The sequence below is a fragment of the Ciconia boyciana genome, chromosome 1, assembly GCF_034638445.1.
Source record: "Ciconia boyciana chromosome 1, ASM3463844v1, whole genome shotgun sequence".
Classification (NCBI taxonomy): Eukaryota; Metazoa; Chordata; class Aves; order Ciconiiformes; family Ciconiidae; genus Ciconia; species Ciconia boyciana.
In genome coordinates this window covers 15,595,551-15,623,079 of record NC_132934.1, presented here as the reverse complement: position 1 = coordinate 15,623,079, position 27,529 = coordinate 15,595,551, and the positions used below count along the sequence as shown (strand labels likewise).

Below are 27,529 nucleotides of genomic sequence, written 5' to 3'. Positions count from 1 at the left end.
GATCATGGGGAGTATATAAAAAAAATGCAACTGTCCTTGTAACTGTCATGATATCATACCCAGTGTGATTTTTCTCACCTGAAGAATGAGAAACTTAAGTAATATCCTACTCTGAGATGGGTGAAGGATCCCAGCTATTGTCCTGTTCAGATTTTCTGTGGGTGCTGTCTGCTTCTACAATGAGGTTTTCTTGGAACAAAACTTTTTATTCTTCAGTATAGGAATTTTTTTTTTTTGGTGGATTTAAGGGCTGAGAGCACAGTGGCCTATGATTTTGTCTAAAATAGTCTGCCAAGTAAAAGAGGTCTTATTTCTTCATGCTGTGGTATGTTTAAAATTCTATTCTAATTTGCTTTAAACTGTATCAGCTAATGAAACTAATCTCCATGTTAGCATGTTGAGGGGCTAAGATGAGCTTTACATGTTGATAAATCCCTTGATGTGCATATGAATCAGGCATAGACTGAAAATAGTAGAGAGCACTAAAATAAATATTTTTTGTAACTACTAAATACAGGTAGTATTCCAGAGAAGTCAAGAGAGCTTCAAGATCTTCCAGGGACCTAACAGGCTTTGCAAGCAACTACCTTTTTTAGGCTAGTCCTTAAACTGAATCAGAAAGAGGTATGGGTCTCAAAGACAAACCTTCATGAAAGTGCATGGGAATTGCCTGCTGTGGGCAGGGAGTGTTGGACTGCACACCCCTGCTTTGAGCAGGTGACAAGAGTTTTGCCCTCCTGTGTCAGGAAGAGGTATCAGAAGAGTATTGGCGAAGCTTGCAGTGACTGGAGTAAGAAGGTGGTAGGGAAAAAAGGTTAAAATCATAGGAAATCAGGACCTGTTAATTATGCAATTCATTTATGACAACTTTCTTGTGTTTACTTATTTTTGCAAGTATTTCTACCCATTTCAATTTAATTTATTTTTTCAACATACTTGAAATCTTAATATACAATAATTTTGAAATTTAATTGAAACATTACATTATCTTAATAAATACTATTAACTGTGAAAAGTAGTGTGGGAAAGAAAGGGAAAAGAGTACTTCTCTCTCCTTATTTAAATTGTGGGCATGGATAAATAAAATTTTTTCTTAAAATCAGCATAAATACTAACCAGAGTTGTCATTAAGAAAAAAGCACTCCTGGATGACCTTGTCATCCCTTTTCCTGCTGAAAGTGTGCTTTGTGCACAACACATTGTGCTTCCTTGTACTTCCGAAGGAATGGGGAAAATCGTGGAATTATGTTTTATAGCAAAAGTTCCCTGTATTACAATGCTCTTTATAGTCCTGGTGTTGAATTTTTACATTTCAGTGAGAAGGTGTGGAAGCTATTGCATAATATAAATACATAGCTTGAGTATTTGACTGAGTTTTCTTGGAATATGAGATTTTTATGGTTTTCACGTTCTTCTAAGTGTGAAGGCAGTTGTGCCTGGTTTTTGTCACTGAGAACTGCTTTGTGCTTAGCTTATGTGACTTCAGTTAATATTGTTTGGAGAAATTCTCAGGCTTTCTTCCTTCAGTTGTCAATCTAAAGGGAATTTAGGTGGTGGCTCCATTAGGCTGCAAGACTTTTGCTAAAATTAGGGCTGACTTATCGAACTTGAGATGCCGCCATTTGGTTTGCATTTGTGTCTGCTATTTCATAAACGGAAGCATTTTTTTAGTAATACACCTATACTAATATGCAGTTTTTAAATGGAGAATTTGAATTTAACTTCTACAAAACCTTGGAAAAGAGCTGATTTTGATCAATAGCAGTGGATCTGTTTGTCGCAGTACCCACTCAGTGAATTTTTGACATAGAGTTTTGCTGTCTGGTTGCAGTACAGCTTTGACCCAACTGTGCTGTAGATTTGCCTTGTGCTTAAGAGGGAGCTGTGCTGCTGTGAAGATTATTCTTATGCTGTACTTGAGATGTGCTGCTTTGGAAAACGTGCTTTTGTGTTCTGCAAACCTGGAACTTCTGTCTAACAGGGATTTTTGACTGCATTTGTGACTCACTGCTGGGCTATGGTGGGATGGCTGTAGAAAGCAAAGCTTAGGGAAACTCTCATTGCTGTGTTCTTAAAACTAAAACTTAAAGCAAGTATTAGTTATTCCTATACTGCTTTATTTTTGGCTTTAGACTATGACTCTATCTGACTGTCTGAACTGCAATGATCAGGAGTGTGGGTTTGGCTTTATAGATGCCGTGTTTCAGGACTGTGATACGTATGTTTTGGTCCGCTGGGGTTGTTATTTCTGAGAGAACCATAGGTATCAATTTTATGCTGTTCTTTAGCTTGTGCAGTATTATTTAACAATGCATAGAGAAATGACTAGGGTGAGTGAAGCTAATATTGCGTTATTTAAATTTTTTAATCCCATTAGGATGATGTCATTGCCTTAGATGTGGCATTTTGCACTTGCACTGAGGTGACAAGTATGGAGTAGGCAGAAGTGGTTGAAAGGCTCATATTCAGTCGTGTGAGAAGAGCAATCAAAGCACTAGTCTTACTATATCAAATTAAACCACCAAAAAATATAATGGGACACAGCTTAATTTTAATACCAGAAGAACAGGGAGAGAAAGCTAATTTTACTTTAAATAAATTAGATCACTGAGGAGGCTTGGGAATTACTTAAAAAAAGTAATCATAGAAATTGGCATATTAATTTTTTCTGGGTCAGATTTGGGGAATGAAGTTTTAAACCAAGCATTAGGGCATTTATTCATATTATTTGTGAAGAATTCTATGGACATATAAGACCAAAGCAACTAGGAATACTTAGCTGCTTATTTAGGCAATGATGGGGGGGAAAGAAAATCTCACTTGTAAAGGAAAACCTTACAATAGTTTATAGCGGGCTGCAACATGCATAATTAAAATATTAAGTCACGGTGGATTATTCCAGCATGAGCCTACTTCTGAATTTGCTTCATTATTTGATTGTCATGCTGCTGGTGATGAACTGAAATCAAGACCTTTGGTAATTTAATAAATCCTGTATAAGGAGATGAATATGATTAGATTTATAATCTCAGTGTTGTTGTACTGATTTTTTGGTACTTGCAGCAATGCATATATTTGACTCAAGTGTTCTTGAATCACTATTTTAAAGACATCAGTAAATCAGACTGTTTTATTTTGCATGAGACCTACATTTTATTTTGTTTTAGACACTTAATGTTGCTCACTTTTGACGTTACTTGTAGCACATTGATATTCTAAACTGAACAAACCGTTTTTTTGTAATAACTTACGCTAGGTAAATTCAAAGCCTTTAGCAAAGGTCACATAGGAATATAACCTCAGATTCATGAAAGCTTTAAGCTCCTACTTTCAATTTAAGTGACATGTCAGAGGTCACTTAGAAAAGCATCTTTTAGGTAGACGAAGGAGACCTTTCATTCCCATCTCAGACATTAGCTGGTGGGGCTCTCCAAACAAATTCTTTGTTTATGTGTATCTCATTTACAGTTATTAAATTACCAAATGAAAGTTAAATGCTGTCTTAGGCACTCAGAATATTTGTACAGTCAGATTCTCCATCAGAGCAGGAATTACTTGTCAGAAATAAAGCAGATCACAATTAAGAGGTGGGTTTAACACTTGTGATGTTTTAAACAGGACAGATACATTTTTTTTTTTTATCCCTTCAAGTGACATATCTGTGTACTACAGAATTGCCAAAAGTAGAATTTTTTGTCAGACTCATTTGTGGACTGACAAATCTCTTGTGTAGCTTTTACTATATGTGTTTTAGAAATTATTTGTTCATTTTGCCTACTCTTTATACTTGTGTTAGAGATGACTGAAGATGTTAGAAGTTCTTCTATATAAGAATATCTTTATCTTAACTGTATAGTTATAAACCTGGAGCCCTAATACATCATAGGTGAAAGCAAGCTTTTCCACTGCTTTGGTAAGAAAATAATTAGCTAACTAATAGCCTATAAGTAAAGGGAAAAGATAAATTCCTATAAATGTTCTCCAGATGTTTAAATTTGGAGGAGTATTTGATATTTAGTCTGCCTTCCAAGAGAAAAAAATTTGTTTCGAACCTCATTACTTCCAAGTTTTTGTCTGAAAGATTTCCCTGTTGGCATTGATTTCAGCTTTCAGAACACAGGCCACTAGTATAAGGAAGACTCAGTTATGCAAGGATTGCATGGTGTTACACATGCATCTGAAATTCCTTTGGCAAACGGTTATGATATGTTTTAGAACATCTGCACTTTTATCTGCTCTTAGCCTCCTGCCCCTTACTGTTACTCTGCAAAGGCAAAATATGGAAACCAAAACCAAAAGAAACTTAACTGAATCAGCAGTTAGCAATGCAAAGTCATATGTGCTCTTAGAAATTCTTCTTCCTATTTGTGGCTGAATTGTAAATTGTTCACACTGTGAGACTACTGAACAGCATCCTCAGACCGGCGTTGACTAGGCACTTCCTAAGCATGGTTGTAGTGATTCGGCCAGGGAACATTCGAGACTCAGTGTCTCGTCTAGGGACCTTTCTTTCTGCTTCAATCCTGACTGGTTTCTCTAGCTTTGTCAAAATCTGAATTGTCATCTTAAAAAAAACAAGAAGAAAAAAATAAGCATGTTGCCAGTTAAGAGATGCATTAAGCTATTGTACTGTGTATTGTATATATGTTCTTTGTTTTAGCTTTGAGGGTGATGTCTTTTTTTTGTTTAATTTTTCTTCCTATACATGTATTTCATTTTGCAGGAGTTTAAACCTGATGTAGTGACTTCTCTTTTAGATAGTGATAAGCTCTGTAATTGTTTTCTGTAAATAATACTGAACATTGTGATAGCTTACCATCTGCCAGCTCTCCAACAGAGAAAAATACTTTGCATTCTCTTAAATTACCCTCTTAGTAGGTTAATTTGCCTCCTCCTAGAAAGTAATTTTGAGCTGAGGGCTCTGGAGGCCCTGTTGGACATTCCTCACTCAGGTTAACTCATGAACTCCCTCATCAGTAACAGTGGCTCTGAATTTTGGGATGTATCTTTCCCATATGGAAAAATACCTCAAGCACAAACCCAAGTCTGGGGACTGCTTGTGATGTCTTTCTTCAAAGAGAATTATAATTCTTCTACAGTATTGTATCCTTTGATTGTAATGATTAAATGTACAATAGTCACTTTTAAGTAATTGTAGTAGGTATTGCTTTGAAAATGAATGCCCTTAAGTGTGGCCCTGCATGTTTTGGTTAGTGATCTACAAATATTAAAGCATTATCCTGTGAAACCCTGTCCCATTAGGTTTCAGAAGTTATATTTCTGCCTTTTTAGTTACCTTCTTTATTTTTAATGGGATATAGATTAAATACACTGTTTAGGTAAGGAGCTCATCAAAGAGGTAAGACGTTTTAAGATTCAGGCTTGTATGCAGACTACACATGAACATAAAGCCAGTAGAATCTACATGAAGTTTTTGAAATAAATATTGTAGATGTCCCTAAAACTTGGGTATCTCCGACAGCCGCACTTAAAACTCAGCGGTTTGAGTAATATCATTCTACATTATTTTTCTTGCTTCTAGATTTAGTTTCATGGAACTTGTTTTAATCGATTGCCTTGATGCTAGAAAAGCACGGAACTTGAACTGTATTGTCCTGATGATAAGAAGAGTTGGACCTATCTCATCTGTGTGTTGACGACTATTACAATTTGAAGTCTTCAGAGACGCTTCTCAGTGAGCAGGTAGTGCTTATGACTGTGGTAATGCTACAAGATCATTACACTCAATTAACATAATTTAACTTAATTTAAAATAGGGCTTTCTGCTCAAGAATGAGAAGAGAAGCAATTGATAAACAAAGAAGGTTTTGATCTTTGTTGTTTATTAGCTGGTATTTGTTTATAGAAAACCAGGTGTATGCCCTTTGATTTTTATACATATATACATAAAGTTGTTTAACCTTTCTCTCGCAGGAACTGGCAAGCCACATGCAGTTAGAAATTCTGCATGCTAAGTTTGTCCTTGAAGTGGTGCTTAGAGCCCTCTTCTCTTAGGTGGAGGAGTTTATTGTAAGGTTGGATGTTGAGAGTAAATTCAGAGTAAAAGCTGTAGTGGGCAAAGGCTACTTTGATTTCTCTAGTCTCATCAAAGAATCAAGAAAAGAGACCCCTGACCATCTTTTGGAGAGTTAGTTGAGTAATTTAGTATCTTTTGTGGTTTGGGGTCAACTGTAGAAAGGAGATGTTGACCGGTCGTGCTACATTGTTGATAATTACTAGCAGTCAGTGACACTGTGCAGTTACCCATTTAATGAAACAAAAATGTCTGAATCAAGAAAGAAATTAGAATATAAAGATAATGTAGCAGTCTCTCCGTATTGCTACATACTTAGAGCAAAACGCAGATATAGTGTTAAATGTATGCACGAGTGTTAAAGGTTAAACAATATTACTGAGATATTGCAAGTAACCTACCATTCAAGCATATAACTCAGTAAATACAGAATTCAGTTGAGATTTAGAAGAAATATACATTTATTTAAGAGATCAATGTAGTTTTGTCATCCTAATGACATCATACAACAACTAAGAGGATGGTATTTTAAAGTATATGGTTCTAGAAAACACAATCGTTTAATAATATTTTCATATTCCTGCTCTGAGGCATTACAGCAAGGAGATTACCAATCCCTTCTCCTTCAAGATTCTGCATTTTGCATAATATTAATCCCATATGTTAAAGAACACTGTGCTGTTAAAGATACCATCTTGCAAATTAAATTGTGTTAGACTACCAGTTCGTTTTATGTGAAGTTAGTATGGAATCATGAAAGCTCTTTGGGAAGAAAAAAAAAAGGCTAGAGTGCTTGTTGTGCTGTCACTTAAGATACAAAATGCAGAAGAGCATCTTAATTGAGGCTGGGAGCAATAAAATATATTTATATGCTAAAAGGCAGCTTCTGAAGTGGGTAGAACCAATTTATGCAGGAAAGAAAACATGTATGCCTTATCCACCAACTTGATTACTGCAGGATCATCCCTTTGAGTCCTTCCAAGAAGCATGTGGAATGTATTCTATTTCTTATTTTGACCAAAGTATCCTTTTAAAATTTCTTCATCAACATTTGCTGTTAAGCTGATCCAGCTTATTTTTTTTCTTATTATCTGCACTTACCCACTGTGTTCCTCCCTCATGTGCAGATCTGATTGCATCGTCTGTCTCTTCATATCTGTCAACATTATAAGCCTTGCCCACTCATTCCTTATCTCCTGTAAAATGCTCCATTCTTCCTCCCTCGCTGTTCCTTTTCCTATAAATACCCTTCATCACCAACATTTGTAGCTGCTGTACTCTTCTTTTTCAACCTCCTTAGCCATTTCTGCCATCATACCCATAAGGTGTTGAGGGGCTGATGGATATGGTTGGCAATTGCATTACTCTAATTATAAACATTGTCTGTGTAGATGCATTTATAAATGCTTTTATCTCCCCATGCCTGCCTTCTCTTCCCCCACGGTATACTCCATGTATTCTTAGTCTGTAAACTCTTCATTCAGGGAAGCAGTCTTATCTCTGTGTTTTTATATGAAACAGTATGTTCTAACCCTAACTGAGGCTAATGTAATGTAAACACTGTATAAGAATATTTCATTATTATGTAAAATGTTCTGGCTGGTGTAAATAGGAGCCTCACCATTTGCTGTGAACTCTGTGTCTGATGGCAGTGTTGTTGCTAGAATATAGGAAACTGAAGTCTTAGGAGGCTTTGAGGTCTGTCGCAAATGCTCCATGGCTATAATGCTGAAGGAGATAAAAATAAGGACTTAGCATGAAAGTGTATCTTAAAACAGCTTTAATACCATAATGTGGATATGTATTTGGAGCACACTTATCCTAGCATTTCTTTGTAAAGGTACAAAAAATACCTACAAATGTGCAAAGGAGAAAACCTACGTGATTTTAATTGGAAGGCAACATAACAGTCCTCAGAAGGGAGACTTGTTGTGTGGGGATCTCCCTGACAGTTGGCACTCCCCACAGACACTGGGAAAAAAATACATTTTGTATTTTGAATGAACTTTTGCTACAATGTTATGTCAATAAAACACAAATGTATCCTGATACTTATTGGGCACCATCGGTTTTTTGAGGAACTGCACACAGTGTAGCCATCTTTGAGATGAGAGAAAAGCAGTGTTTCAACAGCATCATCAGTGCCAAGTGTCCTCTACAGCATTTTGCTTACAAATAGAGAGAAGGCAGTATTATAATTGGTCTGCCTTGAGGAGTGACAAATGAAAAAGATGATTAATGATTTTTTTTAAAACAGTAGAGCAAACTGTTCAGTAACAGGGATTACTAGAGGGATTTAGTGTTAAACATGGACTGCAATAAAATATTAATTTCAATCCTTTTTCCATTCCACCATACTACTGCAAGTTTTCATTAAGGGTTAACGTGTACTTTGTCAAAATGAGTCTTGCAGGGCAGAACTTAGGTCAGTGATAAACATGTCCTCCTCTTTCAGAGGGCCAGTCTAGCTCTATTGGTATAGCAAGGCTGAAATGGTTCTTGTCTCAGCATCAGAAACCTGTGATGAAACCTGCTGTGAGATGTTCAAACCTGGAAAATACTGAACTGACTGAGATGGTCAGATGAATCAAAGTGAATAATATTTATCAGTAGCAATCTTTTCAGGTAGCTGTGGGGTATATAGCTTTGTGTTTAAAGATGGAAAACACAACTATTCACCATGTTTGTTTTCCTAGTTACTAGATAACCATTTACCTATTATTTTCAAATTCAGTAGAAAGTGGCTGTTTTTTTGAGCCAGTCACAGCAATGCCACAGCGTAACAAAGCTATTTGAGAAAATGAACGCAGCCTGATAGAAGTTGCCGTCTGAAAAAAATACTTGCTTTGTTTTTAATCCGTATTTATGATTTTTCTGCAGGCTTTACTAAAGAGTTTGTCTTCATCTCCAGTGTTCATATTCAGATTTTGGCAGAAGTGTGTCTCTAATTTTATACTGCTGATGCTACATAATATGTACTGTCTTTGAGGAAAGAAAACATCCTTTAAAAATTCTCTTATTAATGTTCCCACACAATATAAAGAAAACTAGTAGTCTAAAACATGTTTTCTCTGGACACGTTCTCTCTGAGTGGATCTCAAGAGGTTAACGTGCAGCTTAAAACGTATAGACAGTCTATCTGGTCTACAAAAATAGTCTAAGGACAAGGCAAAAAAAAAAAAAAGAATCCTTGACATGATTTAAGAACGTGTACTCACAACTGAGTAAGGAAAGACGAGTAAAGGCCTGCTGGAGGGCTTAAACTGGGATTCTGGCTAATAACACCATATGTGAGTAATACATGCAGATCACAGGTTTGCTTTTGGCATGTGTTAGCAGCTAATGATGCACAGGGTTTTATCTGTCCTTGTATGGCCTAAGTGCAGTTACATTTTATAGTCTCATACTTGTGTCAGTTTTAGCCTCGCCAAAAACCCTTTAACTGGCAAAGAGGGACAAGTCTTGGCTGTAAACTTTCAAACCTTTGAGGCAAAATTTGTGAAATTAGCAGCAATCTGGAATATTTGATTGTGGTGGGTGTTCCAAGGACAAGAGGGAGGAGGAAGGTCCTCTTCAAAGCATACTGATAAAAGCGAGAGCTTTGCATGACAAGCAGTATTGAAAAACCAGTTTAAGCCAAAAGCTCTTGCTTGAGGAGAGACCTTAAGAACAAAGAAATATAACTGTAAGCAGTTACAGAAAACATGCCAATATTGCCCTGGCTTTCAAACAAAGTAATCGATAAAGGAAACCTTCCTGACAGAAGCAAAAATAGGCTCTGCCCCAGTAGCTTGTACACCAAGACTGTGCAAGTAGGGCCAAATGGTCAAGGCTAATACCTAATAGTTATGCACGTTGGTATTTTATAACCTTGTAATGACTAAGAATCCCACGCCTGTGTGAACCCTCTGCTATTTCAGGCTGTTTTACAAAACACTGATGTCCCCATCTCAGAGGAGAAGTAAAAAGAAAAAAAGTGAAGTAGATGGAAACAAATCATCCTCCAGTTGACTGGTTTTTGTGGGTGCTGTGCCAGAAATGCACAGAAAGTAGTTAGAGTATGGTTGTATTTTATTTATTTATTTTAAAAAATCTGATTAACAGTACCTCATACCACTATACTTGCTTGGACACTCAGTATGCATATATTGTTGTCAGGAGTGTAATGTAGAGGTATTGAAGCTCGCTTTGGTACCAAACTGTACGCATGGCAGTATGCAAGACATGGGCCTACCCTCCCTGGTGCAATCACCAGACAGCCTCTGGTTAGCTTCCTTAAAGATATGTAGGTGTTCTGACACTGTAGGTTAATTGGCAGAATAAAATCATGTATGCTTTGTGACATGGTTTAATAATAAAAGCTAGCTACAATTTAGGTAATATTTTCACTTTAATGATCATGTTTTTGGCTTGAATTTTGACTGCATAATTTATTTCAGTATAAACATTTATAAGTGATAAGTTGAAACTGAAAGACACTGTATGTCAGGACTCTGGGATAGATTTTGCTACACAGCAAAAGGTGCTATCTTTCATTGGCCTGTTTCTTGTTTGCCTGTTGCTTGGATTGTGGAAGATTCATTTTTATTCTATCATTCAGCCACTTCCTAGTAGACTTGATAAGTTAAAACCTTAGTTCAATGAATGGTTACGGGACTAAGTCTTCTATTGTTTAACTGTTCTGTTCAGTCACTTTTCAGTTGCTGTTTTCTAAAAAGTGCCCTACTATAAGATACTTAAGTCTTTCCAATGAGTAGCAATTTGAGGATTCTGTTTCTCAAACCTGCTGTCTTGTCTTCTGACATTAATTCACATATTCATATGTTAACTCATAATGTGATATTAGCTTTGAAGTTTAAAAAAAGAATATAAAATACACGACTGAGTTGAAAAGGGTCAATAATTGTTGCTATAATTGTGGCAATATCTGGATTCTTTCAGAGCCTGGCCCTGGCTGCAGAACACAGACCCTGGCCATAGCTGCTCTGGAGCACTCGCACTCTGGGAACAATATAGTAGCTACATTGATAGCTCTTTTGTGTGCTGATGACAATAACAATAATATTTATCCCCACTGAAATTTTAAATTCTCTAGGGCAGTAAATAAAAATACTGATTCTGCAGTGGCTCTTACTGTATCTATCTATTCCAGGTTTTAAGAGTTTGGTTCAATAACTAGAAGTTTCACATGTATAGAGGTTTGGAGCAATATAGGGCTGAAAATGTTCTTATAGTCCTGGTTGTATCTCTTAATCCACAAATATATGTGCTCAGACTTATCCCATGTAACTTTAGCAGCCTGAGTGGAGTTACATTGCTACTTAAATTTTCCTGTGCTGTTGTGTACTTCATTGTTTATCACGCCATAATACTTTTAAAAAAATTTTTAGCCTGTGTGTTACTTTACACAAATACGAATATAAGAATGAGAATGAATGAAGGAAATACAGCAGAAATTTCTGTTTGTTTTTCCCTGTCTAGTTTTTTAAAAATTATTTTTCTCAGCCAAGATGCCTGTACACACTTCTTTCAATTTTTTTTAATTTTTTTTTTTTTTTTAAATTTTTATAAGTGCTTCACTTTTTCTCCACTGGTATTCTCTGTGATTTGTTGTGCCTTTCCTGTCTTCAAACTTTGTTGTATCCATGCTCTTTTCTTCTTCAAGGAAGAATAAATGTTAATATGATTGATGGCTTGCCTCTATATAGGGGGATTTATGTGCTAATTAGTATCTGTTCCTAACCTTTATCATATGTGGATTGCAATCAATAATAGCAATTTTAAAAACATTTTTGAACATCTGAGTGACTCCACTGTAACACAAACAAAAAAATCATCAAAGCCATAGCCTTCCTTCCCTGTTTATACCTTATGGAAGGAAAGTGAGTCAGTGTAATTAATACACAAAGAAGGGTGACATTATATGATATTTTAATCCTACGTTAAATCACAGCAGGAATTGGTAACTAAATAGGTGAAGGTTATATCCATTGACACAGCTACCTGAATCCATACAATAAGGATGGGATTCACCTGACCTCATATGGATGTCTGCAGCGTAGTCTGGTTACCCAGACTTCTTTATTATCAGTGGAGAGGCACTGGCACTTGGGGTGATTCATCTTGTTTGGGATTAGATTAAGGAACTAATGAGATGAACTCTGTCCTGAACTTCCCGTTTGTCTAAGGTAAAAGGAGCCTGTGGTAACTTAGAGGTAGACACTAGCAGGTAGAATTCATTTAAGCTGTCTAAAAGCTAGTGGTTAAAAATTGTCATCGTGCCTCTTCAGTCAGTGGAACAAGTTACTGTAGGAAGGCAATTTCTTCTCTCTTAAAAAATAATGCTGATGTTCTCAATGATCTCCGTAGTACACTAGGGATTTATACACTGCAAATGCTGTATTTGGTGCCTTTGAAACTGTTCCAGCTAGATTTTTAAGAGGACGTTTGAACACAGCCAAGTGTAATGTAAAATAATTTAATTTACACTTTCTTATGTACTTCTTCTGGATCTGGCCTTTTCTTTATCTAGTCACCTTATGTGCTTTCTCAAGCAGATTAACAAAGGAACAAAATAATTGTAATAATTATCCTTGGGGGATGAAGCAAGTCTGAATATTTTATCACTTTCAGTCACTTTTCCTATTGATATTTCTAAGTGAAAATAAAGCAGGGCAATGTTAAGTCTTGCTGTCTTTTTATTCTTGTTGGAGGAGTGGTTTGATGACTCATGTTGATTGGGAGTTTTTCCAATTTTAACATAGCAATTGGAGGTGTTGCATATTTTTTAAAAATAAAAAAAAGCAAGCTCTTCTCCCCAGTCTTCTAGTAAAATAAGCAGGAAAAATAACAGCAAAAATAAACAAAAGTCTGGGAAGATCCTGTTTTTAAATGCACATTTTACTTTTCGTGTCCATGATGTCATTCTACTGCCTTATTCACAAGTTTTTTATGGATAAAAGCTGAATTTCTAATCTAAAAAAGCAGATGCTACAGGTTATTTAAATATACTTTGGACTCTCTTACAATAGGTGTAAATTGTACTCAATATATCATATTTTCCAATATATAGGAACCTCCAAAACATGGTTTTAAATGTAAGCTGCTGGGTAAAACTCGCGGACCTGCCACTTCCTCAGCTGCTCTTGTCATTGGTTAGTTGCTTGTTGGGAGTAGAAGGAGCAGGGGTGAGGAAAGTAGTAACCTGCTTACTGTCATGTCCCTGTTTTGGGTAGGAAAGGAAAGATGTGTTGTTTTCCAGTACATATTCTGGTGTATCGCGTAGACAGTGCACAGAAGAGCACACAATGATCTTCCTTAAAGTATTCAAAGTGCTCCTGCCTTCCTTCTCCTGAACAACCACACATCGGCTCACTGAAGTTGAGCACATTTGCTATGTTCAATGTTTTCCCTTGCAAGATTTAGTCCTCGTCTTTTTCTAGTTTGCTTTTCTTCCTACACTCTCCTGAGCTTTCTAATCCTTCTTTGTCTACTGTCTTCAGCTATCTATTTTCGCCTTGGCAACATACCTTTTCTCCCTCTCAGCGTTCTTCCCTTCTCCCAGAATTTTTGCTTTATTTTTCTGCTGCTTGATTTTTCTCTGCTCTCAGTGATTTCTGCTGATTTTATTTTGCTCCCTGTGTCTCCAAACAGTCTCTGTACTCTTTCTCATCTCTTTTCCTTCATCTAGTTCTTAATTAACATTTGAAGGTAAATTGGTGATTCTTACGACTTAACAAAATGACATTGTTTAGAATCGACTTGTAAGATTGTCTCTTCTTCTGTTGCTTATTCATTTTTTCTTTCCTTTCTATGCATATATAAATGTGTCTCATTATGGGTGTTAAATACCAGGAGCAAATAAAGATTATACAAATCTATTTATATTCTAGGTTTCCTATAAGTAGGGTGAAGTAGTAGTGGCATTTAAAAATACAAATAATCTTTGAAGCGTGTAAGGGAGCCAGGATGATCATCGGTAGGCTTTGTCTGGGCTAGACTCGCCAGTCCTGTTGAAACTTGAATGATCTGATTTTCAAGCATGTGTCTTCTATGACTGTAAACTTAGATACTTTAGGGAATGGTGAATAGGATAGTGAACCTGGAAGATAATTTAGATAACTTAACTTTCAGTGTTCTTTCATGAGGCTTTTTATTTTATTTAATACAGTTTTCAAATTTTTCCCCTCTGTTTATAAAAAGGGAAATGCTCTAAGGATGGACCCTTTCTCTTGAGCCCTCAGCAAAACCTAAAGTAGTAGGTACAGTATTACCTGCCAATCTGTTTTTTTTTCTTCCCATTTTCTTTTTCCTTTTGATGTCTTTATGACTATCTGCATTGGTCTATTTTTTAAAAATGTTTCTTTTACTTCCAGTAGGGTTTTGTTTTTATGAAAGACATAATTGGCACTGTTGGCAATCTGTTCAACATTGTATATTGTTTAAGTGTTGCTCTAACAGCTGCCAAAATTAGGACTATGTTGTTGAAAACCTAAATTTATAGATGCTTCTTGGCCACAGTGAAGTAAAGGTATTTTGCTCTGCTCTTGTATACAGGAAAAGACTGAAATGCATAGGAGTTCTAACTTTATGGTTTAAGAGAAGAAATTGGGTGGGTGTGTAAGTGACATCATTTGCTGACTCATTAGATGCTAGCCACCAGGGCTGAGACCAGGAGAGGAGCTGGTAGAGTTGCAGGGGAGGAGAAGGCCGAGTGACGTACTTCTACGCTTTTAGTGGCATCGCTCAGCAAAATCCGCTTCATACAATGTGGGAGAAGATAGGAGGTAATGAAAGACAGCATGACTAGCTACTGAATGATGTCACCACACATTTGCAGAGTGGATGGTGATGACTCGCCACCTACATCACTGTGTCTTCACTGCAGAAGAAACTATTTGTAGCCAGCTTTTAGACAAGGCAATACCAGGTTTCTCAAGTGATTGCTGAATAAGTGGTGGGGAAGTCAGATGGAGAAGGGGAGAGGGTGTGAAAAGAAAAAAGGTAGAGCTAAAAAAAAAAAAATCTTGAAAGTCTTAACATTCAAGAGGTGGACTTGCAGACCAGCAAAGCACACTGAATTTTGCATCAGCAATAGCTGATTATGATATAATTTACATGAGACATTAATGGGGAAAAAAAAAGCAGTGGAGGTGTAAGTAGCTTTACTGATTGCAAGATCAGATCTCATGTCTGGACAGACCTCTGCTTTATATAAATACCTCTGTTATTGTGGTTACTTTTAACTCCCTTCTTTCCTATGGAAATATTTTGTCTCTAGCAGACAGAATTTTTTCTGATAAGGTTTTAAAAATTTCTTTTACGTATTCCTTTTCTCAAATCTTGCAGTGAAAGTTTGTAGATATTTCTCCAGATTCCTTTCCAATCATTTATTGTTGTTACATATGTATAATGTTGCTTTAAAAAAAAATAAATAAAATCAACATCCTGTTTCTCCGAAGAACAGAGCAAAAGCAAAGCAAGGGGATATTTTGGCATGTATTTGTGTGTGTGTGTTGTATGTTTTATGTATAAAATTAAAAATACTCCTGATGGAAGTCCTTCAGGACTAGCAGGCTTTCATAACACTCCCTTAACTGGAAGCACCTCATATTTTTTCTTTCAATTTTTGTGAATATAGTATGTTCTTCTCCTGTGTATTCAATGATAGATATTAGTACATGTATGTATTATACTATAATTACATTCAGACTTTAAAAAGGAAGGCATCTGAAGAATTAAAGCTATTTCTGTTCCTTGCAAAAAAGAAAGTGTAAATAGAAGAATGTCCTTTACTGGAAGATTTTGGCTGAGTGTCAAGTTGTCAGTGTTACAGTGTTTAACATTTGCATCAGTTTAAATAAATACTTTCCTGTGTTACTACTGTGTCCACTCTTAGATAGGAAGAAGCCCAATAGAAAAATCCCCAGTGTCTTTTCATGTGGTCGTGTAAATCCAGGGCACTGGCAATTAAAGATAGAAAATGGTATACGTGAGAAACACACTTGTAATATAATTAGAAGGTTCCTCCTTTCATGGGCACTGCATGCATGTTTAAAATTTGTCATCAGTACAATTTTATCTCCAGTAATAGTTTTCAAATTTAATTTTTCTGTATTATAGCTTTACTAAAAATACTGTTTCTAAAAGCTTAAACTTGATCAAGATGTAATTTAAGAATAGGTAGATCTATTCAGTTAACTAAAACCATATTTTAAAAAAATAAAAAGATGCTATATTAATGGAGAATCATACTTGTGCTCAGGTATGATCGTTACAGCTTTATTGTTGCTACTAGTTGTCTGTTACAATAGACAATGATTTTGTTCTGTGCAGTGTATCTTTTTTTGTTGCTTTCATTGGCAATGGTTATGGTAACAGGAAGGCAGATCCACATGTGAGAAGCAGGTATGATTACAGTTAGTGCATGTGCATTTTGGATGACTGGAAAGTGGTGATGGTTTCATGTTAAGTTTCTTCCGCCAGCAGTGTGCTTCACCTCAGAGATAGCAAGGGTGTTGTGTGCAGGTGCCATGATCCAAAGCCTTTTCCTTGCAGGAATTGATGTTGGTCTGACAGGCTCTAACAGGATTTCAGTGTCTTTCAAGAGTTTGTATTGGCCTTCAGTTGTCTTTTCAACAAGAAACAAGCTGCAAAGAGGATGCTGAAGGATAGCTAACTCTGGGCAGATACGGAATTTTGAGGTTTGCTGTAATATTGGGGAGGTTGCTGTGAGACAAAGCCTTAATATTTCATTTGGTGGTGCCAGTGATCCCCAGAACCTAGACTACACAGGGGTCATAGACAGGCTTATTTACACAGGAGTTGTACAGTGTCCAAATGAAGGAACCATAGGTAAAACCAGAAGGAGTATTGGATTTTATTTGGCGAGTGTGGCATAGTACAGCTGACATCAGTATCTTGGTTTTGGCAGTTTTAATGGCTGCTGAGGATGCTCCTCCTGCCATCTTTCACAGACACTCTTATTCCTTCTTTGTGTAAAAACACTTTTTTGTTTCTCTGTTTTCCCCTTGCCTCCTCCCTCGTAAACCATAAAGAACATCTTAACTGAAGTTTGACAGAGGCAACTCTGTAACCTCCCCAGGGTTCCTGAAGAGTTACGCTTCAGGTAAGATGGTCACCATGTGGACCCATGTCCCAGTGGGGCACAACTCACTGCTAAAGTGGAGAGGGTTTTGGCTTGCTTTGTGCTCAGTACATGTGCTCAGTACAAAAAAGTACATGACATGTACTTTTTTGATGGAGCTCTTTCTTAGAACTGTTTGTCCTTTTATGAGGCCAGGAAAGGTGAAACAAGTACTGTCTCTTGTTCTAGAGGAACAGAGCTAAGAATGTCCTCTTTACAGCTGAGAATTCAAGGAGTATAAAAGTCTGATGATCTCTGCTGGGTAAGAAATGCTGAAAACCTTGCAAGGATATTTGGAAAAGCCAGTTATGTAGATACGGTGGTGATCACAATATAAAAACTTTGACGGAACATACTGAAAAACATCCTGTGAATATCCTGTCAAAATATCTCAGTTTAAAAATATTTCTACTATAAGGATTTCTAACTGTCAAATTTGTAACAAAAAGTAAAAACATAAAGCTTTTCAGAACAGTGAATGATAATAAAAAGTAAGGCTAAGGAGAAATTCTAACCTGGAGTTTAAGGTTATAACATGTATTCAATAACTGTGACCCAGTTTAATCCTTTCGGGTAAATCATGTAGCTTCATCTCCTAGGAGAGGTAGGAATCAGAGTGTGTGCAAGATTTTATGAGTCATTGCTATAGACTTTAGAAGGTAACATATGCTTGACTCAATTTGGATGAATAGAAACCTGTTTTTTCTTAAGACTGGAATTTAATTTGTCATTCTACAGCATTATAGCCATTTATTTTTTTCTTGAATTTTGAAGAAAAAGCACATACATGAGTGGAAAAATAATAGTATTTGAAAATTTGAATAGCACTTAAGGCATTTAGGCAAACTGTAGACATGAAAGAAAATGCTATTATCAAAAGAATCCTAACATAGTAACAATTGTACACTAGATTGTAAAAGGAAAAAATTTGAAATATTTCAGACTATAAATCTGAAAATATCCATTCTGTCTAGTGAGTTAAGGCAATAAAGATACTAGAAGTGATCTAGTTTGAGGGTATGAAAAAATTAACACTCCATTATTATGCTGGAGGTTGAACTTTTTTCAGCTTTGACAGAAAAGCTGACCATGCACACTCAGCAAACCATTTGCCTTGCTCTAGACAAGGTCTGGAAAATAGAGCTAATCATTTATTAACTAATGGAGTAATAACTTCCTAAATCACTCTGTGTCTAGCTACCTTATGTACAACCGTTCCCATAAGAAGACGTGTTTTGCCTAGTAGCAGGAAGCAATAGGCAGCTGATTTTAAAAGGACAGGAGGATATGTTTTAACATACTTATTTTGGTGTTTTTTTTTTCCCCAGAATGGATAAACTTGTAGGAATAAGCTTTCTGTGTTCCAGCAGCTCTAAGAAATGTTCTCAACTCTGTCCCTGTCCCCTCCAAACAAAATCTTTATCATAAAGGTTAAATACATATAAATAATAAAGTTAATACAATATAAATAATATAAGCAATATAATATAAATAATGTTAATACATATAAATAATGAAGTTAAAGACCTATAAATAATTAGAAAATAACAAGCTCAGTCATATTTGGGGTTAATAATGTTTTCTTTGGTGTGCTTTACTGGTATGTAATCTGACAAGTAGTTATGCAAAAAGAAGTTTAAATTTTCTATTTTTTTCTGTGAAGAATGACTTTTTGTACAACTGCAGATTTTCAAACAAACATTGGGCAGGGCTGGTTGTTGGGCTGAGATGGGAGGAGGGAGGGAAAAGCAACAACTCGGTGCGGGGCATGCAGCTGGTACAGCGAATGCTGCCAGACCCAGGAGAGCTACCAGAATGAAGAATTCCTCTTAATGTCATCTTTGTATTTCAGTAAGCACTTTATTGATGAATACTGCAGCCTGGCAAAAGATCAAATGCTGGATTATGTCAACAAGGCTTTAGTTAAAGTTACATGGGTGACTTTAAAAGAAATTCAAATGCATAGTTACGTTTAACTGCAGTTCTGTTTCCCTGGGTTTGTAATGGGCCATTTTTAGAGTAATTGTAGCATACTTGTAATGCTTTTCTTCTTACATACCTAATGCATCCTCAAGTTTATCTACAAACTTCCTTCAAAAATTTCCATATATAAACATAAACAAAAACCTCAGGAATTTGACCATATTAAAAATTCTTCAGAGGTATTAAGTATGTGACTTAGGCTATATATTTATATATTTGGAAATGAATTATTTAAACAAGTAAAAGGCAAATTCATGTGTGTATTTTGTATACTTTTTTCTCTTTTGGAGAAGCAGAAACAAACTTGACCATATGGTGGATGTTCTCAAGCTTCTGGTTTCCACCCTGAGACCTCCTGCAGTGTGTGTTTCCTTCCTACTATGTTTCATCCCTTTCTGTATCCCATGCTTTTCAGTGTCCTCCTTATGGTGAAGATTCAGTGAAATGAAGTTTGATAGTGAAAATGATAGTACTGGTGTTGCTATTTTTCTTCAATAAAATACCATTGTTCAGTAAGTTCTCAATGAATGGTCTTCCATTTTCCTCTGCAAAACCAAGGCAACAGCTACCATTAAAGGTATATACTGTCTTTCAGATTGGCTTTGGGCTCCACCTGTGTTAATGGGAACAGTGCTAAACAACTAGCAGTGTCATCTAGATGAAAGATGTCTGTCTTTAAGAATTAGGGTAGACATCTCTTGGGTACTAACAGTAGGTGGCAGCCATTTTGAAGGAAGACAGGTTTTCCTCAGAATGTTTTGTAAAAGTATTATTTTTCAACCTCAGCTCAGGTAATGGAAAACTCAGTTTGGAAGGGTAACAGTGATATTACTATGAATATATTCTTTAAAAGTACCTGAGCAGATGATTCCAGTAGTTTTAAGTCTATTGGAAATGTGAAAAATCAGCGTTTCTGTATATCTGAGATTGTTAGGAGAAGATCAGATGCAACCTATAGTTTCTTAAAAAAAAAAAACAACAAACTTGGTATTGTTAACATCAAGTCCACTTAATGTACCTGTAAATACTGAGTAAATCCATCTTGCTCTTTATGCAAGGGAAAATGAAATACTTCTTTTCATCACATTTTTCTCTTGATTTCTATAAATCTTTTTGTTTTTCTTCTGGGCAGATATTGATTCCTATTATGTCTGCCCAGCTGAGCATGAGTGGGACCCAGCTTTAGTTGGTGCTTGTGTGTGGACTTGTGCAGTGTATACAAATAAAGGATCTGTGCTCCCCTTTGTATCTTTTCCAGTCACTACTGTTTGTGTGTGTGGTTTTTTTTTATACATACTTCTACATTCTGAGCAGTAGCTAAAACATGACTCTTACATAAATGTTTAAAATGCTGTGCATTTTGATACTACTGACTCTTTTGTACTCCCCTTTAGGAAAGGAGGGGGTTAGCTTTATCAATTTGAAGTAAACAGTTTTTTAAAATGGTGATTTTAATATTTCAAATATGGCATAACCTTAAAAGTTTTATTGTAATTTCCTCATGCCCTGAGCAGAAATATTGTTTAGGATACTGAGAAGGAATAATACTAAAAATATTAATGTAATCTCCCTAACAGGAGATTGCAAACAGCTGTTTTTCTGTCACTTGCTCTTCAGTGAGGAAGCCACTGGCTTGTGTATCAGTATTCTTGTGAATGTTATGCATAAGAGACCTGAAGAAGTCCATATAGCTACTATTTTATTTTTTGGTATTGAACTAATATGAGAACTGCTATTTCTGCTAATGAAAGCAGACAACATTAGAGACTATTTTGGGTGCCTGCCAACCCCTGTGTTCTTCTCAACCTGCCCATTCTTGATATCTTGGAATACAAGTCCATGAATGTGCACAAACTTTATGACATGAATATTTGGTTGCTTTCCTGTTACATGAAAAATTTATGCAAAGTTGGAAACCTTCACAGAAAGCAAGCAGGAAATTATCTGTTATAAACAAACCAGAAGACTTCTCTGTAAGAGCAGATCAAAAATTCACCGTAGACTGCATTGACTTTACACCATTAAGAAAGAAATGAACAAACGCAGTATTAGCTTCTCAAGGTCTGCTGGATGGCAATATTGACCATTGCATTCACTGCCACTTCTGACAGCCTTCTACGTTCCTGAGGCTTCTTAAAATTTTTAAGTCAACTCTGGCATAATCTTGAAATCCCACATGAACTAATCTTTCCAGTCTTCTTGAAGAAGTTGCACTCGATGCAAAAAGGAAAGATGCCTGCTTTATACTGAGTTTTGTTCTGTTGTAGTAGGAGAAAACCATCCAGGCCATCCCTCTATTTCTTCCTGGTTATGTAAAGTTGTTGGAAGACAAGAAGTCTGTTGAAGAAGTCCAATCACAGAGAAGCACCACCTGAGGTTTGTTGTCTGTTAATAAGGGGCTACCAAACTTCTCCACCTGAACAGCAAATAACACTAAGTTGGGGCACAAGCACTATATTTTTCGCACTTCAAAGGCTTAGTAACATCTGGAAGAATGGTTTATTTTAGGGTAACTGTACTCTTTGTGCTTCCATACTACCCCATTCAACATTGACATGTTGATCAAATTTAAGCTTGCCCTGTGTTTGTGCCATTTTGAAACCCCTGGTGCCAGAGCCTGTCATGCCAGCAGTTCACTTTGTAGAACTATTTCTTATTTTAAAAGTACTTAATCTAAAAGAGATCAAGGGGTGAACCTCTCAAGTTGCATGTAAATCTGCCTAATTTTGTCCAGTGCCCAGTGCCTCATCAGGAGAATTTTGATTTATTGCCGCCTTTTGTACGGTTTAGTATGACACTTGTACAACAACTATCCACAACTCAAAACATAGATCTGTCCACATAAAATCAAGTTAGTAATACTAAAGTTCCTAATGCATTTCATGGTTTCAAGGCTGAGAATTTACTTAGAATGGGACATTTGGTTAATATACTTTGCATAATATTTTCAGGTCTGTCTTTGTAGGATTTGGGAAGCAAGATTATTTATTTTAACAGTAATACTGGAAGTACAGTCAGTACGGAACTTACAGCAGGATGAGAGTTTTAATAGGTAAAATGTAGGATCCAAGCAGCTGTAGCACTAATGTGATGTAAAAAAGGAAAAGACAATGGGGAATAGACTAGGGTGGATATTGATGGAGAAGGAAATGTTTAAAAATATGGTGTAAGAAAGTCTAAAAGCATCTTGAGCTTGTGTCCTAACATATATGCTGCACAGAACATGGAAGAAAAGCACTGAACCTGCTAGTTTATGATCAGGCTAGATTAACAAAACATATGGATGACCTACTTATTAATTAAAAATTGAGTATATTTTTCTTGCATCTGTTTACTATAATGTTTATTTTAAAAGGGATATATGGTGTTTTGTATGGCAGGGGTTTACATCGCAACAACTTGAAGGTAGTATGTTTAGCTGCCGCTTTGTTTCTTCTCTTGCCTCCCAAAGGAAAAAAAAAAAAGCTCTATTAGTTGAGTTCTGCAACAGTGGTTCTCTGCCCTGGATAAATTTAATACATGCACTGTCAGTAAGATATTTTAATCTTGACTCATGAATGCGTTGTAGACCATTGAGATAATCTGTTTGCAATAGACACGATTAAGTTTTTAGTGAAACAGTGACTTCTGTCAGTTGACTTTGAAATAGTGGTGACTGATATCTACCCATATGTCAAAGGGAACAGTTTGTGCAGTGTCGTATACCTTGTCCGCACTGTTCCATCTGTGCTTAAGCACCAGCTAGAGGGTTTTTTCTTTTGTTGTGGAAAACTCTTGGTTTTTTTTCTTATTGGTATAAACAAAACTCCAGGCTAGACCTGATTCCCTGTTCTTTTTTCCTGATTATGTATATATTCCTCAGAGGTTCCCAATTCCCATATCAGATTTTTTTTTTTCTTCTTCTTTCACATTATTGAAATAAAATAGCTTCTTTTCTTTGGCTGGTCTGGAGAGTTTCTTCCCTTTTGCTTTCTGAGGTAGTTTGTTCTAGATTCGTTGCGGAAACTTTAGTTTTCTTGGAGCCTTTGGCATGATGTTCTCCTACAAATCCCCTATGAGTTAGAAACTGCTAGCATCTCTTTGTCGGGCTCTCCTCTCGATTTTTCTAAGCTTCTGGTCTCCTCTTTTTGGCAGAGCAAATGATCTCTCTCTAAAAGGATATCCCTTCCCATTTTAACTTTATCTGATGCCTTTTTCTCTGATCTAACCCACAACCTACACCTGAACATCTCAGAGGAGGCAAACAACTGGGCTAAAAAAAAAAAAAAGTCCATTAGAGCACAGATTCCTCTAAATGGTTAGTCTCTGCTTTGCCTTGGTTTATAATAAATAAATAAATAAAAATCATGATGATTATGAAGCCATTTTGGGCAGTGCAGAGCCTTTCTGAACTTGTTTTTTGTTTTCATTCCATTGCAGCTTGAATAGTATGGCTTTAGAGACTTAGTGTATCTGCTTCGCTCAGGCCTTGGATGAGAGCCAATTGTCTGCCACTTGATCTGTACACAATGTAAAATTACTAATAGTGGGCTGATAAAGTGCATGGACAACTGAGGAGTTGGTGACAATGATACTGCTGCCCATACCTGAATTTATTGTTATTTTGTAGCTCAGGAAATCTGTTGTATTAGTTGCTGCTTTGGGATTTGCAGGCACTAATTTTCATTCATTTTCATCTTTTTTCAGCCAGAGTGTTATGAACTATTCCTCTGGTTGTGGTTCTACTTACGGTGCCACCTTTTTATTGTCTCTGAAATTAGGACAGTCCAAAAATCTTCAGTGAGAACATAAGTGCTTGCTTGCTAAGCAGAGGTTCACTGTACATTTGTGCACTGATCAATACTGTTATCTAATTAACTCATAAAAGCTACTAAAGGTGTTGTTCTTTGAATCCGTAACAGGTGTTGGTCCTGAATAGCCCTGCATTTACCTCTGTGCCACAGCACTTGAGGTTGACCAAAAGTTGAAGTGTTAGTTCTCTGTGTCAGGTTGGAGGAGCTTGAACCAAGAGGCCTTCAGGAAGAGCTGCTTGGTTGCAAAATTTTTTTTTTTTTTTTTTTTACTTGGAGTATAACAAATATTACTGTAATTTGCATTCTTCTGGGCTGCAAAGGCTGGTTGAGTGGGTGGTAGGGTAACCACCATTTAGAGGGTTTTTTCTTTTTTTACTTGGACTTGGGATGCAATTTTTATGTTCTAATAAGCTCTGTAAATGAGCCCAGATTTCTGGATACGTAATTTTTAAACAGTCAAAATAAACAAGTGATAACATTGCTGTTTCTGCAGCCCTTTTTCTCTTATGGCCTAAATGGCACTTAGTGTAAAACTCATCTGTCTTATTTTGGTGATGATATTTCCATGATCAGTTTTGTATCAGAAGTGATAATGGTGGTATCAGCCTGACCTTGGGAGTGCAGCATGGATGTGTAAAGGTATAGTTTGCTTTTAAAAATTAAAGAAATGGGTCCACTTGCAAAAATCTCAGATAGCAGAGACAAAAGATAGGTAAATCCCAAATAAGAAAATATTTCAAATTGACAGGAGAGGAGCAGAGAGCGGAAAGAAGGAAGAAACCCCAAAACCTTGTGATGGAAGTTTTATCAACTTATAGAATGGAACACTCATTAATCGTGCTAGAATATTTTTTTTTTTCTGTGAAGTCTCATTTTATTTAAATTCTTCTTATCACTATATTAAATAAATCTTTGTTGCCGCTGAATAAAAGTGAAACTAAATTATGCGCTGGAATACCATCAGAGAGAAATGTATTTGTGCATCGCAGAGCATCCAGGGACTTCAAGTTTACAGTGAAGTAACTTATATCTTGGATTTTATTTTTAACATCTTGTAGTGTGATGTTAGCTATAAAGTATAAGTCTAATAATCTCTAGGCATCCATTGAAAAGCCTGTCTGGAGGCTTGTTTATGGAATGGATCTGTTGATCACTTTATTCCAAGTTCTGTGGACTTTGTTTTGCCATAAAATCCTGCCTTGTTAATATCTGTTTATATAATCCATTTTAGATTTTAACAGGGTTAAACATCTTCAGAAGGAATTAAAAAAATTGTTGGATTATGAGACTGAGGAACACATTTAATCAGCATCAAGGATCTGTGGTAGAGGAAATGAACATTAGTTTGCACCTCCAAATTGTCAATTCTATCTCTGTCCAAAAGTGAGGGTAAGCAATGGAGAGACCTGCCTTCTAACATTCCTTCCTACGGAAGAGTTGGGAAAAAAAGTAGAGTACATAGAGATAAGCTTTCTCCACAAAGCTGTCCAAACCTTTAGTCTCTTCCATCCCACAGAAATTTCTGTGGTGTAGCTTTTAGCTTTTATTACTGATAACACAAAATGTGTTATCACAATGTGTAACAAAGCATCCTGTTCTTGTTGAACCATACTGGATCAGAGTATGAAGAGAGAATCCATAAGGATTTGCAGGTGTGCTGGGCCTTAAGGAAAAAAAGTACATATACTTTCTTTTAACCTGTGTAATATGAAGTAGTCTATATTCAGAGACTTGTCAAAGTAATTTTTTTCTGCATTTTCTTAAAGGCAGTTTCTTTCAGATAAATATTTTCGCAGTTTTCTCAATACCTGGTTGAGTCCTGCAGTAGATGTTTTTTGATCACACCATGCCACTGTTCTTTGGTCTATTTGATCTTTTGCACTGCCTTCATACGGTTTAAACATAAACGTGTTGGAAAATACTGTGTTATGATAACCCTAATATTACAGGGTTAGTCTTCCTCCACTTGTTTAAAACAATCTTTAAAATAAGTAACAATATGTCCAGTGCATTGCATAGTTTGTATGATCAACACCAATGTTGCATGTTGCACTAAAAATCTGTTTTAAAATAAGTGTGATTGATAGCTGAAAATGAAGAGATATTAAAGCTGTTCATGGAGCCTTTATGCAGGACAGCATAGTTCTTAATGACATGTCAGAAATTTTTTTACTGTAACATGAGTGGGTCTTTCAGTGATCAGGTGGATATTCCCTGTTTTCAGTTCTTAGCCACTGTGCAGTTCTGAGTCATACCTAATAGCTATTTTTCTAAGTCTTACTTAATAGCCATTTTTGAGACTGCACTGAGTACAAAATCAGATAATTTGGTGTTTGCGGGGGGTGTTCACTGGTGTTTTGTCATGGGTTGTTGGGTTGTTTTTTAACTGAAAAAACCCCAGTACCCCAGGGAGTTTAGTTGATGCTGTCATCCCCTCTTGTTAGCTAGAGAACTGAGGCACAGAGGCAAAGATGCACGTGGCCTAAATGAGAACTGCTATGGACTTTTGGTAATGAGGTCCAAGAGACTAGATCAGCAAGCTTATTCTCCAGCATGCTGCAGCCCTGGAGCTGCCCAGAACCTGGGAGATTTCCCAGCTGCCAGCCTGGACATTCCTGTGGGAGCTGAACTTCTGCCTGTGTTGGGATGTGAGTCTGGGTGGGCAGAGAAGTCTCCCGGTAGCTGTGACTGGAGAAGCACCTGCTGCCTGGGATGGGCAATGGTAAAGGAAGTTTTGTATGGCCCTTGCAGTCACGTAGCGGAGCCAATTGTGGACATACAGACGTTTCAAAGACATGTCTTGAAAGCTCTGAGAAGTATCTACTTTGGATGCGAGAACTGAAATTCTTCTTGGAGGCTTCTCCGGTCTGTATGTTTTGGGAAGAACAAGTGGCATACGCTTAACCAGGTGACGATCGCTGATAACTTGCAACCCTTCCACCAAAGCACGAGGGTAATAAACTCATTCAAGTAGTAATAGCAATCTTTTAACTTAGATAAGGAAAAAAAAAAATCTAGTTTCTCTTCTTTCTTCTGTTTTCAGAAATTTCTGAGGCTTTGTATCTGAAATATATGTAAAGAAAGAAAAAAAAGTCAGGCTGAAGCTCTGCCATCATGGAATGGTTAATCCCAAACAGTTGAAGTTTCCTTTGGTTGTAAACAAGTGGATATAGTCTTAATGTTGCACAGGTCTTACCGGTATTTCCATAGGTGGCACTACGGTCTCCGTCGAGGATAGGATCTTAAAATGATACTCACATCTGTGACATTATTCTTTGGGGTTTTTGGGTCACAAACATCTTGACTCCAGAGCTCCTGTTGAATGCATTTTCCGGCAGCCTCTCTGTTCTGCTCTGCAGGATCTTGCGGGACAAGTGGCAGGCAGCACAAGGGTGCAGCTCCCACTCAGTAACTGTTTGTCCGGGTGTCCGTGCTGGGGTGCGCTGCCAGGCGGTTTGTTTTATGACAGTAACGAGGTATCAGCCCAGGTTAGTCTGGTGGGTGTTTCCGCTTAGTTGTTACAACTGCTAGATTGGTATTTTAAAAAAGAGGAAAAATAAATATTACTTGTCA

At 36.6% G+C, this 27,529-nt stretch overlaps 1 protein-coding gene across 4 annotated transcripts in view; it reads left to right on the top strand.

The window, feature by feature from the left end:
- Window positions 1-27,529, top strand: part of SRPK2 (SRSF protein kinase 2) — a 154,548-nt gene that overhangs the window by 23,792 nt on the left and 103,227 nt on the right. The gene's annotated exons all lie outside the window — the stretch shown is intronic.